General features: G+C 39.8%; 1 protein-coding gene across 2 annotated transcripts in view; it reads left to right on the top strand.

The window, feature by feature from the left end:
* LOC121289122 (ERI1 exoribonuclease 3-like) overlaps positions 1 to 14,795 on the top strand; it is a 453,717-nt gene that overhangs the window by 323,870 nt on the left and 115,052 nt on the right. The gene's annotated exons all lie outside the window — the stretch shown is intronic.

Genomic DNA, 14,795 nt, shown 5'->3' with positions numbered 1-14,795 from the left:
GGGCAGAATTTTTCCTCTGTCGGTGGGAGGGGATGTTCAGGACTGGGCATGTGGAGGTGTGCCTCTGATCGGCGCCCTCAATCAGGGGCATGCCGCCATTTTACGTGGGTGGGCCAATTAAGGCCCACCCAGCATGACGTCTGCAAGGAAGCACTATGCGCTCCCCGTGCAGGTCAGGGGGGGATTCCCTAAACCTGCGATGGCGCGCGAAAGAGGACACTGATCTTCCTGAGGCTAAGTGCTGCCTGAGGGAGATCGGCTCCACGATAAAAAATCTTAAAAACTGAAAAAAAAAATTCCCTGACATGTCCCCTCTTGTGACGCTGTCACATGAGTTGGGACATGTCCATCACTTTTAAATACACTTTTATTAAATTTTTAAAAACCTACATGAAAACTCATCCTGCCCGTGGATGAGGTTTCATGCTTTTTCCAACGCCCGCCAGGGCTACCGGTCTGCCCGCCAACCTTAAGGTTGACAGGGCGGCGGGCACACAGCTGATTCGGCTGATCCCCCGCCGACCTGAAAATTGAAATGAGGCGGGGTGACATTGGGAGTTCCACCTGACGTCATCTCGCGTCATTTTACGTGTCAGCGAGCAGGCCCCGCCCCCGGCCTATGTTCGTACGTCTCATCTCACTCTGGGCCATCCTCTAATAACCCAACAGAGATGCTGAATTCTTCATGTGGGAAACAAATGCAACCACTTTAAATATTATTCTAGATCCAAGTACAATTTTGTTCATATTATAAAGAATATAGCTTATACGTGTTAACTGGAAATAGGTATGCTAACTTCTCTACACGCCATGCTTGGAAAATTGTTCAGTGATATCAATGATGATGCCGTTACAGCTAAACAATCAGTAAATTTAAGTTTTAAATTTTTACTGGATTAGTCTTGATTCCTTGAACTGCTGTTGTCAGATGTTGAAGTAGATTATGTATATTTTGAGCATTACTGGTCATCACCCTAATGAGTACCAAATGAAGAGATTCACTCAGTTGTCAGCATATCGGATGGATAGTCCTGCAAATGGTTGCTAATCTGAATTGCAAAATCATATTAATGGTGAAAAAATCATTAGGTAGAAAAAGGTTAAAATGAAAACAGATTTTTGATAACTAACAGTGCTTTCAAGAAATTGAAATTAATCTAATGTGCCTTCATAGCCAGAATCACAAGTATTCTAATTTATTGTGATATTTTAAAGCCCTCAATGCAGATGTTCCTGTGCTCAAGGCAGTGCACCATGATTTCTAAACTTTAAGCTGATTGTCATTCAACTCTTCTATAGAATTTTTCCTGTTTATTTTTTCTATTTCTTTGACTCAGTCATTTTTTTCCCTCATCTTTCCTGTATTTTGCTTCTTATTTTGTCATTTGCTATTTCTCTTTTTTTGTGAGTGATTGAGAGCCTCTTCCAACCTCTCCCCCACCAAGGTATTTTCTCTGTTTCCCTCAACATCCATTCACTAAACACCACCTACAGCCAGGTGGGAACGCGCTAGTTTGCCTCCCTTGCTATGAAGTAGCAGTGAGCTCTTGCTCATAGCCTACCTGCAATTGCAACTGAGATCTTAAACTCAGCAAGTAGGAGATTGTGGGCCTGAACTCAAATCCACCATCGTGTGCCATTGTTTATTGGTACATCATTGCCTAGCATCATTTTTTCATCCTTTTTCTCTCCTTCCTTCCTTTTCTAGGTTATCTCCCCCTCCTCCTCTTTGCCTTTCTCTCACACGCATACACTTTCTCTACCTCTATAGCTTTCAGTGAAATACCTCTTCGTATTCTTTGATCGAACTCCCAAATGCAGAAGCCTTCCTGTATTTAAACAAAATGGCATAAAATGTAAATTAAGAGTTATTTAGTTCCAAGTTAGCTGATGTTGTAACTAAACCCTAGTGAAGAATATAAGAAACTATCAAATAATTGTCTAAAAATCGATGATGTCCAGTGACAAACCTATAATGAGCAATATTCTGTCTACTTACCAAATACGTACTTATGCACTATAAAAAAAATATAGGTTTGAGTGTACTAGAAATTCCCTTTGACTTCTTTGGTTTTGCAAACAAGTGATTTGAGCTTCACTTAATTTAATAGGATTTATCATGCTTGTTTCTATGCTTGCTTGTTCCATTGTGCAAAAGAGATATAATGGAGAAAATGAAGGAAAGAGAATAAGTAAAATTCAAAATCATTTGTCCAGTTGCAAATCAAATGCTTTGAAATATAGGCCAATACTCTAATGTTTGCTTTTGTTAGTTGGCTTGCAGTTAATACTTTTATTCAGTTTAAAATACTGAAGGTCATAAACTATCTAGAATTGAGAAAAATAAAGAATGGCTTAACTGGACCATGAAGAAACTGAACTATTGAATTGTTCGTGAAGAATGTTGCTTGCTTCTGGATGGCTATTGTACTTTTAATTGAAAACAGTTAAGCTAGGCAGACAGCGTGACTACTTAAATGAAGAATAAAGAACAATAATTGGGTTTTGTGGCAGCGTATTAAGAGAGACTGAATGTAACCCACGCTCATCCTAAAATAAATCACCAAGTTCAATGTTTGTTCACCAAAATAGAGCTAAATAAGAAAATTATTTTCTAAACAAACCTTCCCCAAAAACTGACAACATGTTGATCAACATTAAAACTATCATAATGCTTGACCATTCAATGCAAAACAGTTGTATAGTTTTATATTTGTTGCTACACTGAAGCTATTCCCTTTCACTTAAAATTGGCTTTTTGTTAACACTTCCTGTAAACATGGGCATCAGGTATAATTCTGGTATCTTATGGGGCATATGCTGTCTGTTTCAGGCCATTTTGCATTCACCATAATGAACACTGTATGCCAGCCACTAAATCACTGAAACTGATATTGAAAAATGAATTACTTACCAAAATAAATAAAACCAGGTGAAGGTACACAGACTTATTATGCTATTTATTTTAGATTTCGAATGCTGAAATGAAAGCTTCCAAAATAAATAGGTTTGGCAAGGAAAGAGGTAATTCCAGAAAATAATAGGGCTTCTTGGAGACATTCAATGATGGTAAGGTACAAAAATAAAACTTGTTTTAAAAAAAATATTTATTCATTCACAGGATCTGAGCAAAGCCAGCATTCATTGCCTGATAAAATTAGAGGACACAGTTTAAAAATAAGGGGTCTCCCATTTAAACCGGAGATGAGAAGACATTTTTTCTCCAAGGGCCATGAATCTTTGGAACTTTCTTTCCCAGATAGCGGTGGAGGCAGAGCCATTGAATATTTTTAAGGCAGAGTTAGATAGATGCTTGACTAACAAGGGAGTCAAAGGTTATCGGGGTTAGGCTGAAAATGGTGTTGAGGTCACAATCAGATCAACTATGATTTTATTGAGTGGTGGACCAGGCTCAAGGAGCCGAATGGCCTATTCCTGCTCCTAATTCATATGTCCATATTCCTGATTACCTTGAGAAGGTGGTGGTGAGCTGCTTCTTGAACCACTACAGTTCGTGCGGTGAAGGTTCTCCCACAGTGCTGTTAGGTAGGGAATTCCAGGATTTTGATCCAGCAACGATGAAGCGTCAAGTTAGGATGATGTGTGACTTGACGGAAATTTGGTAGTGCTGTTGTTCTCATGTGCCTGCAGTCCTTATCTTTCCACATGGAAGAGGTCACTGGTTTGGAAAAGCCTTGGCATGTTGCTGCAGTGAATCTTGTAAATAGTACACACTGCTGTCATGTTGTGCTTGTGTTGAAGGAAGTGAATGTTTAAGGTGGTGGATGGGGCGCTGATCAAGTGAACTATTTTTTTCTGGGTGGTATTGAACTTCTCAAGTGTTCGTTGGAGCTGCACTCATCCAGGCAAGTGGATAGCATTCCAACAGACTCCTGATTTGTGCCTTGTAGATGGTGGACAGGCTTTAGGGAGTTAGGAGGTGAGTCACATGCTGCAGAATATCCAGCCTCTGACCTGCTTTTGTACCACAGTAATTTATATGGCTAGTCCAGTTAAGTTTCTAGTCAATGGTGAACTCCAGGATGCTAATGGTGAGGGATTTGATGATTTGAATGTCATTGGGAGGTGCTTAAACTTTCCCTTGTTGGAAATAGTTTTGCCAGGCACTTGTGTAGCATAAATGTTACTTGCCACTTATTAGCCTAAATCCGAATGTTGACCAGGTCTTGCTGTATACAACATAACTATTTTGTTGTTTGACAAATTGCAAATGAAACTGGATACTGCAATCATCAGCAAACATCCGCACTTCTGGCCTTATGATGTTGAGAAAATCATTGATGAAGCATCTGAGATGTTGGATAATACTGTGAGGAACTCCTGTAGTGATGTCCTTAGGCTGTCATGATTGGCCTCCAATAATCAAAAACATCTTCCTTTCTGCTCGGTATGATTCCAGCTTGTGGAGAGCTTTCGCTCCACTGATTCCCATTGACTGTAATTTGCTCAGGCTCCTTGATGCTACACTCAGTAAAGTGCTGTCTTGATGTCACAGGCAGTCATTCTCACCTCACCTCTGGAAATCAGCCCCTTTGTCCATGTTTAGACCAAAGCTGTAATGAAGCCTGGAGATGAGTGGTCTTGGCAGAATCCAAAATGGACATTGGTGAGTAAGTGCCGCTTAATAGCACTGTCATTGACACCTTCCATCATTTTGCTGATGATTGAGAGTAGAATAATGGAGTGGTAATTGGACAGATTGGATTTGTCCTGCTTTTTGTGCCTGAGTCCTTTTCTATATTGTTGGGCTGGTACCATTGTTGGTAGCTGTTTTGGCTAGTCTTGCAGCACAGGTCTTCAGTACTATAGCCCTCCATTGACTACTGCTGCAAGGTGTGTTTGTGAGGACAATGGGAAAAAGAGTGGATGGATCTAGCTGGGGTCTGATATTTTTTCCCTACCCCTCTCTTTTACAGATATGCCAAATAACCAACTAACACTTGAGGTTAGATTTTTAGATTAGAGGCAGGAATTGGGAGTTGAGAAATTTCCAATGTCACAATCCCACCTCCTACAGAAGTGCCGGTTATTGGGATTTTCATCTGATGGAGGCAGGGACAGACTGGAGTTGGAGGCCCAATTTAGGCCAGTGCCAGGCTGCTTGATTGAAAGGCCCACATCCATTCATGGAGACATTGCCCCAATTCTGAAGATCAGTTTGAAGCCCCCCTAACCTCATTTCCCCTACCTTCCCCTTGCTCCTCCCATATCCCCCTCACCCTGCTCATACCCCTATATCCCCCCCCCCCACCCCCCAATCCACTGACCCAGTATAACCCTATATCTGGATCCCAGAAACCCAATTATAACATTTGGAAATCTTTGAAAAACTCATAAATATGTCAAAATAAATAACCATTACTTGAAAACCACTTGTAAACCTTTATCCTCTATAGAAGCTTCTAAAGCTGTCAAAATAAACATTGCTTGAATTAGCCAATTTCAAAACCATTATCCTCTTCAGAACCTCAAATATGTCAAAATTAATACTTGAATAGCCACTTAAACAAGCCAATATCCTCTTTAGAAGTTCATAAATCTGTCAAAATAAACAACCAGTACTTAAATAGCTACTTTTAAAAAAACCATTATCCTCTCAGAAGCTCATAAATCAATCAAAATAAGCAAGCTCACATTCCCCTGGATGGCTGTGTAAATAACCCCAGCGGAGCAGAATCTATTAGTAGTTTGAAACACAGCCGAGCTTTCAATTTGACAGTCCCCTGAACAACTGTGTAAACAAACCTGCCTGAGTAAAATCCATTAGAGTCTTTGACGACAGCCAGAAACACAGACATTCATGAAAGATTTGAAATTGCCAACGGATGACTGAGCTAAATCTCAAAGTAAAATTGACAGCAACAGGGACATTCCACACAATCAGATCTGGAATTGAAACTGGGCTAGACTTTCAAAATTGTACAATGCTGAATAGTACTGAATCCATGAATTATCTACTATGAATTGTCTAATGCGTATGAAGACTTTTCCACTTTCACAGTGCTGTTCTTTCCCTTGACAACTTACCAGTTGTTAGAAGTAACAAAATGGCAACCACATTATTTAATGGTCACTTACCTTTTCAAATCAAAGCACTATCATCACTCACTATAGTAAAAAAAAATGTAACTTATGCCACAGCATTTCACAATGGCACATGAAGTAGGCAATACTTTTTGTACTGACCTTTCACACTATTCCAGACTCCAAACCATGGTTCACGACATCACTTGTGCTAGTGTGATTCACGTCACCTACCAATACCCGCCTCCCTCCATCAAAATTGCAGAAATTCCAAAATGCCCACTTCTGCAATGGTGCAGGCAACATCGAGACAGCAGTTTTTGAGCTCCTGACTTTCCCCCTTACCTGCATGAAGGAAAATTATTGGAGCTGGAAATAGGGGTAGGAATTCCGTATCTAGTCCTCCCAGCCATTTTTAAAGACCGCCTGACGCACTTGGGCCTGTGTTGGGCAGGAAAATCTAACCCTTGCTGTTCAGGCTTGTACATAAGCGATAGCCACTTGGGCTGTTATAATACTGATAGCATTTGGGAAGTAACACCTTACTACAGTTAGAACTTTCAGAAGGACAAGGGAGAAAGAAAAATGTTTACCATGCTAAATGAATAATTACTTATAAGAAAAGTACTGTCTAATATCTTAAATGCTTTGAAACAGGAGTTTTATGCTATGGCATAAATTGAATACCAGACTATTTGCATATTTGCAAATCAAATTGAGCACAATTTTAGATAGATGAGCACTAGCAAAATGTTTGAACAAAGCCAGAATGTGTAAAATTTGGTTGTGGAGCAATACTGACATGAGATCAATGTAGTAAAAAATACTTTGCTGGATAAGCAATTAATTTGTAATTACTGGCATATATTTGGACAAATAGCTAAAAACAGACTCAGGATATTCAGTCATCTCTTCTGGCGATGCAAATGGCAAAGCAGAATGAAATTTATATCTGTAGTATTCCTTTTTCCAACAATCCCCTTGTCAACAGTTAATACCATGAAGGTGAAATTAATCTTTGCCAGCTGCACGAAATAGGTGCATAACCCAAACTTCTTTCTACTGAAGTTCACAGAACAATAGTTCAAACTCTTTTTTGGAGACTCATTCCTTAGCCTCACTGTCACTTTTACTCGGTTTGAAATTAAAAATCTTGGCAGTATTTTCCAAGTCAAGTGGAAAATAAAAACCCAACACAGGATGTAGCAGGCTGCCGATTGGCTCAGTGTAGACCAATTGTTGTTACCGGTGTAGACCAGTTTCACCCCATCAAATTCAAGTTGACAGATAAGTGATTACCTTTCACTTGTACTTAGTCTATTTCATCTAAATATCAGTAAATAGATTCCCACAATAAAATCTTAATTCAAAGTCAGCAAGAAAAAATCCTGAAAATGTAAATATTAGTAGAAGCAATAGTTATTTACTTTTTAAATTAATTTCAATGGAAAGTATTCAGATCCAAGGGAAATAGGTTATTGCACCTATTAAATACAGTGGAAAATATATAGCTAGATAAATAGACTGATCAGCTGTCTTAGATACCTGTCTTGTCTTTCCTTTAAAAATGAAAGTAGTGTTATATATCACTTGTGAGTAGCTGTACGCACCACTGTCCCACAATGCATCTTTGTGCTTCTGACTTATTGAGTAATTAAGACTTATACTGTGGGTGTCCTGAATGTTATCTGTAGCTCTAAACCACGACAACAGCAGTCCTGTAGTTACAAAGAAGGCATCTGAATCTATCACAGGTCTTACTCGCTCACAATCTATCATCGTACCACTGTAATCATTCTATCTATTGCATCCTATTACAGTTTGTAACCCAGTGCCTCACCTCCTTCGCTGCAAAATGGGTTTTAGTTCCCTGTTTGCTTCTCAGGTCTCAGAGCCAATGACTGCATCCATCCATATCCAAAATGCATTTTAGTCACACCATTCCATATATCTTCTCTTTATCAAAATAATGCTCAGATTCTTCTGTTCCTTAGTTTTTGCACTCTCTCTCCCTGCTTATCTTTACATCAGTCTCTCTCATTCACAATCCTTCACTCACACATACAGATAAAAGAACGTGTACACACACACACAATCCTCTTTCTTTATTCTTCTTCACTGTTAATTTCCTTGACACATTCCGTGAGTAAAATTTCCCTAATTTTCATCTGAATACAGTCAGGAAAGCAAATTCAGAATGTTCAATGATGCAGATTTTCATCACATGCTTAAATATTCACATATATAGAGATAAGATAATTGGAACAATCATGAAGAACCAGCACACTTAACCAACCCCTCCCCCTTTGTTAATACATGTTGCTAGCATGGTGTCATCAATTTTACATCCAGATTAGATTGGTACACTTGTTTATTTGGCAAAAAAAGCTTAAAGGGTAACAATATTGCAAACATAATATACACGCACACAAGAAAATCTTAGATTTCTATAAGACTCCTCATATATGAAATTCAGCTCCGAGCTTTAATGGAGAACAGTAAAAGCCAAGCAGGAGTGAAAAGAAGAAAGCAGATAAAGCTAGAGCGTGGAGCAAAGCTCAGTTGAAGGAAAGAGTTTTGGTGAGACTTCTGAAAACATACACAGGAAACATGTGACAATAATATAACTGTTGAATAGCCACATGAGGAATGTTAACTGGCAAAATTAAAATTTTATTGTCAATGGAGCAATTACTCAAATTTATTAAAGGGGTTCCTTCTAATGTGATTGAGATTATACTCATTGGTTTCACTTAGCCCAGTGTTTTGGAATACATGTCTTTAAAAAGTCTGAATGCAAAGGATTTAGATTAGAGGGGAATGAAAGCCCAACAGCAAGTGCCTTCATTACAAAGTATCCCCAATATGTTCTTTAACAAAGAAAAAAATATACATGTATTAAATGTCATATATAGAGCACACTCTTCTTGTAAGTGTTGCATTGGGAATGCTGTTATCCAATTTTGACTGGAATACTTGGAGGTTGGAGTTAATTTTCAACAGTAAATACCATAGCAGTTATAAATATGAGGAGACTAGAAACAGAATCATGTGAGTTGAACTAAAGCAACATTAGTTGTTATTTCACTTCATATTACAGAGAAGTAGCATTCCTCCTATAATCCATATAATATATTAAATTTGATCTGTGGAGCATTTGTTTGCTACTCATTAACTCATTATAAGTACTCCTGTTGATAGAACTGAGACAGTTTTTATTTTCCGTGTTAAATGTGTCACACTCTCGGCTGCTATTTTATAGTGAGCATAGATGCCCTGTAATTGAACAGTTTAGCTATTGGATTTTGACAGTTAGTTGAAAATACTCGCTGGATTTTTTTTGTCTATGCGCCATTTTCTTCCTCTGCTTTATAAGAGGAGTTTTCTGCACTTTTACTCAATCCTAGAAATAATTTTATATTTAAATAAAGGTTACTGTGGTCTTATGTAAAAGCGTCAAAGCTGTGTGTTAAAGCAAACACTGGGTGGCATTTAAATACACCTCGCCCCATTCCCAGGGCATGTTTGGAGGCGGGGGATCCACGTGATTGGGTTAGAGTGTGCGGGCTGGGGTCCCTGCTGCCTCCCTGCCTCCTCCCATTAAGTCTGGGGCAGGAAGGCTTGCACACAGCCTTCTCACCTGGAAGCCAATTGAGGCCCTGAAGTGTGCAATTAATGCCCAATTAAGGCCTCGTTTCTCCCCCCCCCCACCGCCTCTGGTATTCAACCAGCAGTGAGCCATGGGGATTCGATAACAAACCTTTTGGGTTTGATTATGGCTGATTGGGGGTGATGATGGGGCAGGGCTGCAGCTCCTGTTTGAAGGCACTTAGTGCCTGATTGAGGGACCTGGCATCTGGAAGGGGGGGCCCACTGAGATCCAGCCCCCTCACCCCACCCCCCACATTGACGACCCACTCCCTGTGACCCCCCATTCTGCTGTCACTTCCCTTTTCCAGGGACCCAACAATGGTCCCTAGTGAAATTTGAAGTGTATTACTGACAATAGCCGCCATTCCCAGTAGCGCAGCCAGCAGTGGAGTGCTGCAGGCCTCTGATGGTCTGGCAGTTCTTGGGGGCAGGTTTCCACACTAGTGGGGAAAGTGCACCAATTATATGTCCCCTGTGGAGGCAGGAGCCCTGGCAGAAGGTCACTACCAATAAGTGACTTAATTCCCTCAGGGTTCCCAGAGATTGGATCGGTGGGGGTGCCACCTGTTTTGGTGACAGATATCAGGCCCTCTGCTGCCCTCATTAAATACCTTGTCTTTTTGCACTATTTGTCTTTGAGGTAAAATGAGTTTTGATAGAGCTGATGTTCCCACTTAGTTATGATTCTGTGACCATTCCATGTTTATATTGTGTTACATGTGTTTATTCATATACATACATGGAATATATGCAGCATTCCCACTCATAACTGTGACTTATGAAATGAAGTACATGTTATACGTAAAACCACTTACCACCTTTTAAAAACTCTTACTGCCTTACTTGCTTCCTCTCAAAAACCGCATTGTAGAACATTTTATATCCCCAAAGATCATTATTTAAGGGTATATGCAACAGTGAGGTTTTACCTTTTAGATAATTCTTGATTTCTATAAATTAAAATTTGTTCTTAATTTTTAAATATTATCCTCCTTTCCATCAGTGCCAAAGCCAGCTACTGTGCAGCTATACTGTGTTTGTACATTGAAGGATTGATTAAAAACCAATCATACATACAAAAAAATGACCCCGAAATTTGTTATAATGATAATCAAAGAATTGTAAAGTAAATCACTGACATAAGGTTGTAATGAGTTTTGAACATGCTTTTTCCTTCTCTTCATAGCTGTTATTTTGCTCATACTCAAACTCCATTTTAACAGTCATTTTTTTTTTTAAACCTACTCGATATTTTCTGAATGAAGCATTTAACTAATGAACCAGTTTTATAACTGATTGGTTTCAATGCTGGATCTGACCTCTAACAATCAAAACAGCTTTCAAATATGATTTCACAGCAGCCAGAATTCACTGCTGTTGTATTTGAGAGCCTTTTGATGGACATAATGCAAGATTTGTATATATTTGGAATAAATTCATAAAACAAAACTCTGATATTATGGTGTGTCACCTATGAGTTAATTTGAGATTCCAGATGGCAAGGAATAGAGAAATATTTCACAGAAAGAAGGAAAGACTTGCGTTTATATAGCATCTTTCACAACCATTAAACTACCCAAAGTGCTTTAGAACCAAAGATGTATTTTTGAAGTGCAGTCACTGTTGTAACATAGGAAACATGGCAGCTAATTTGTGCACAGCAAGCTTCCACAAGCAGCAATAACCAGATAGATTGTCTTCTTTTTTGTGATGTTGATTGAGGGATAAATATTAGCTAAAATACCGGGGATATTTCCACTGCTCTTCTTTAAAATAGTGCCCTGGGATCTTTTATGTCCACCTGAGAGGACAGATGAGACCTTGGTTTAACGTCTCATGAAAAAGACAGCACCTCTGACAATGCCGCATTCCCTTAGCACTTGCACTCAAGTGTCAGCCTAAATTGTTGTACTGAATTCCTAAAGCAGAACGAACCCACCACCCTCTGATCGGAGGCAAGAATGCTACCAGCTGGGCCATGGCTGACATGCAAAAACATAGTGAAACTCCAACTGTGGTCCGTTGAGATTTTTTTTTAAGTCTAAGATAAACTGACTAAAAACGGTTCCTTCTTTGAAATGGTAATGTTACGGCTTTGCTGTTACAGAATAATGTACCTTTAGAACGTTAGCATAAAAGTTTTTGGGTCACCTTGGTCTCAATGGGCTCTTCTAAGGTCACAGCTGAATCTCAGCCAAACTGCTCTCATTTTCTGTTCAACACATGTCATTACCCGACACAACAGTTCATTTGGAAATGGGAAGGCAGCATAATTTTGGTAATAAAATTAGAAGTGTAGATTTAGGATGCTGACATTTTAAAGACTATGTTTTAATACAGGGCTGATTAACTGCCAGAGTTTAAAACATTCTGCTACATTCAATTCTGGCAAAATTGTGATTCACAACTGGAAATGTATACTTCAGAAACCATTCCTTAGAGTTTAACAAGAAGAATCTCATTTGAAAATAGGGTCAAATACACTTTTGGTATTGATGGGTTTATTATGAAGGTAGCTGGAGAACAGCTGCAAAAGGTCACATCGGATCTGCTACAGCAAAAAAGCAAAAACAAAACATTGAGGATCGCAGATGGATGGATAAGTGCACTGATGTTTTTTTGTAAGTTAGCCAGTTCTTGTCTCCCCTCACCCCAACCCACCCCAAAGTTCAGCCAAAGCTAGCTAATTAATGAATGGAATTTTCTTGTCTTTTGTATGTTAGATATTATAATTTCTGAGCTTCAAATCACAAAATAGACTGACAGAAAGAAAAAGTTAGTTGTTCCTCCTCCTGTTAGGCATGCAACAAACCTGAAACAAAAGACAAGATTTGAAATAAAAATTTGTTTAATGAAATATTTTATCATATTTTGTAATTGATACTCATTTTTGTGAGTGAGTTGAGTTTGTTAATTATGATTGTATGTTAATTATGATTGTAAGTGGTAACCCACCAAATCCAGTATGTTACATATATAGCACCTCTTGTATATAGTATGAATCTGACCAAATAACATGCATGCAAGTGTATTGCTAATGAATTGGTAATATAGTTTCAAAAACAGAAACTAATATCTTACACTGGCATAATGATAAATAGGTCTCATGGCATATAAAATATCCCATGGCATTATCTCAAAGAAGAGCAGGAGAGTTCTTCCTGATGCCCTGCCAATGTTTATCGTTCAACTTACATCACCAAAAGCAGATTATCTGGTGATTATCAGGTTGTTGTTTGTGGGAGCTTGCTGTGTGCAAATTGCCTGCTGCATTTTTGACATTACAGTAGTGACTATGGACAGAATCATCCCAGATTTGCACCTAGTGTGGTAGCGAGTGGAGGCGATGTTTTGCCCACCAGCTGCAATGGCAGATTTTCACGCCGTATTGTCCCAAACCCGCCATATTACTTATGCATTCCTGGGATACGTGCAGTTTCCATAGTGGGCAGGCTGTCATTTGCCCGCTGCTTCATCACCTCGAGTGCCATATTTAAAGTCCAGCCGCACACACACCTCTCAGTGCTTCCAGCCCAGGACTGCAGCAAAGCACATGGCTCTGAAAGGCAAGAAGACTGCAGCCCTCGAGTGCCTTTTGGACACTGTGGAGCCCCAGTGTGATGTCCTCTACCTCCGCTCTGGCCGCAGGAGGTGCAGCTACATTACCACTCTGGCTTGGTAGGTGATGGCAGTGGTGATCAGTGCCAGTGTTGCACAGAAGAGGTTGGCCATCCAATGCAGATAGAGAATGAATGATCTCATCCATGCAGCCAGGGTATGGCAACCATCTCATCACTCTAAATTCACACACTCAAGCCCATCACACATTCACTGGCATCTCACTATCAGCTCGAGGGACATCACAACCCATTCTCACACACATACCCTCACATATCCATCTGGCCTCATCTCCTCTGGAGACTGCCCCCTCAGCCTTCACCATCTTGAGGCCATTTGCACAGATCAACATGTGCCCCCACACACACCCTGGGATACCTTCCTTCCTCAGCAAAACTCTTGTCCTGCAGCCCCTTCCCTTGCCTGAGGCCACTTCTCCCCCTTCCCCAAGCAAAACCTTGCCCTGCAGCCTTTGAAAAGCCACACACATATGGTGGATCCAGTAGGTAGAGGCCTACCTGTGAGCCCCCCTAAAATGATGTGGCGCTGTCTGTGAAGTCTGCTGCTGATAACTGCAAGTGCTGACCGAAGCAAGGTGGACAAACAAACCTTGAAGTCCTGAGCGAAGTGCAGCCCGCCTTATATATGCTGTTGTGAAACATGTTGGCATGGGTGGGCGATCCAGGATGAGTCTGACGGGCTGATCTTAAAATGCTGATGTATTACAACGAAGTTCCCTTCGTCCAATGGTGGGGAACGCTGCCCGCCATTGACGGGCTGAGCGGATGATCGCAAACTGGTTTCACAATGTAGTGAAACTGATTTTTGGCCTTCTCACTATATGGTCTGCTCACGCCACTGAACATGCTTGACGCCGCTGGGCACGAAAATCCCAGCCTATATTTTTAAAAAATCTTTTACAATTTTTTAAGAAGAAAAATCATTCTTAGCAGTAAAGGAATGTGCAAGTTTCAAAAGACAATCAGTAATCAAAAAGGTTAATCTTCTCTGTTTCATTTCAGTGATTTGTGCTAGTGGCAAAAGAATTGTTTTGGCTATTTTTTTATATTGTAGTTCACTGCTTTTGCCTTACTGATCAATATAGTGCAAGTGATATCACAAGGAACAAAACAGCATGGAAAACCCATTCTCATAGTCAAAAGTACCAATGATGTCTCTGACTTTGACCACCATATATTGTCTTTTCTCAACCTCCTTGATTGCTTTTTAACCTTGGCACAGTTGCCACTCCATCCTCTTCCCTTACCTATTTTGTTGTTCCATTGCTGCCTGTTCTAATATAGTAGAAATCTTGCAATACCCTTTCACTATGCCTGTATGGTCACCTCAAATGTACACAAAGTTTCCATTCTTATCTTCCTCTTATTACTTATCTATATGTCTTTCTGCAACATTATTTCTAAGCATGCAATCAGCCTTAATACATATGTTACTTGGCTTTACATCTCTGCCAGCACTTT

This window comes from Carcharodon carcharias, chromosome 16, assembly GCF_017639515.1.
Source record: "Carcharodon carcharias isolate sCarCar2 chromosome 16, sCarCar2.pri, whole genome shotgun sequence".
NCBI lineage: Eukaryota > Metazoa > Chordata > Chondrichthyes > Lamniformes > Lamnidae > Carcharodon > Carcharodon carcharias.
Note: the sequence above shows the minus strand (reverse complement) of the source record. Positions and strands in the feature narration are given on the sequence as shown.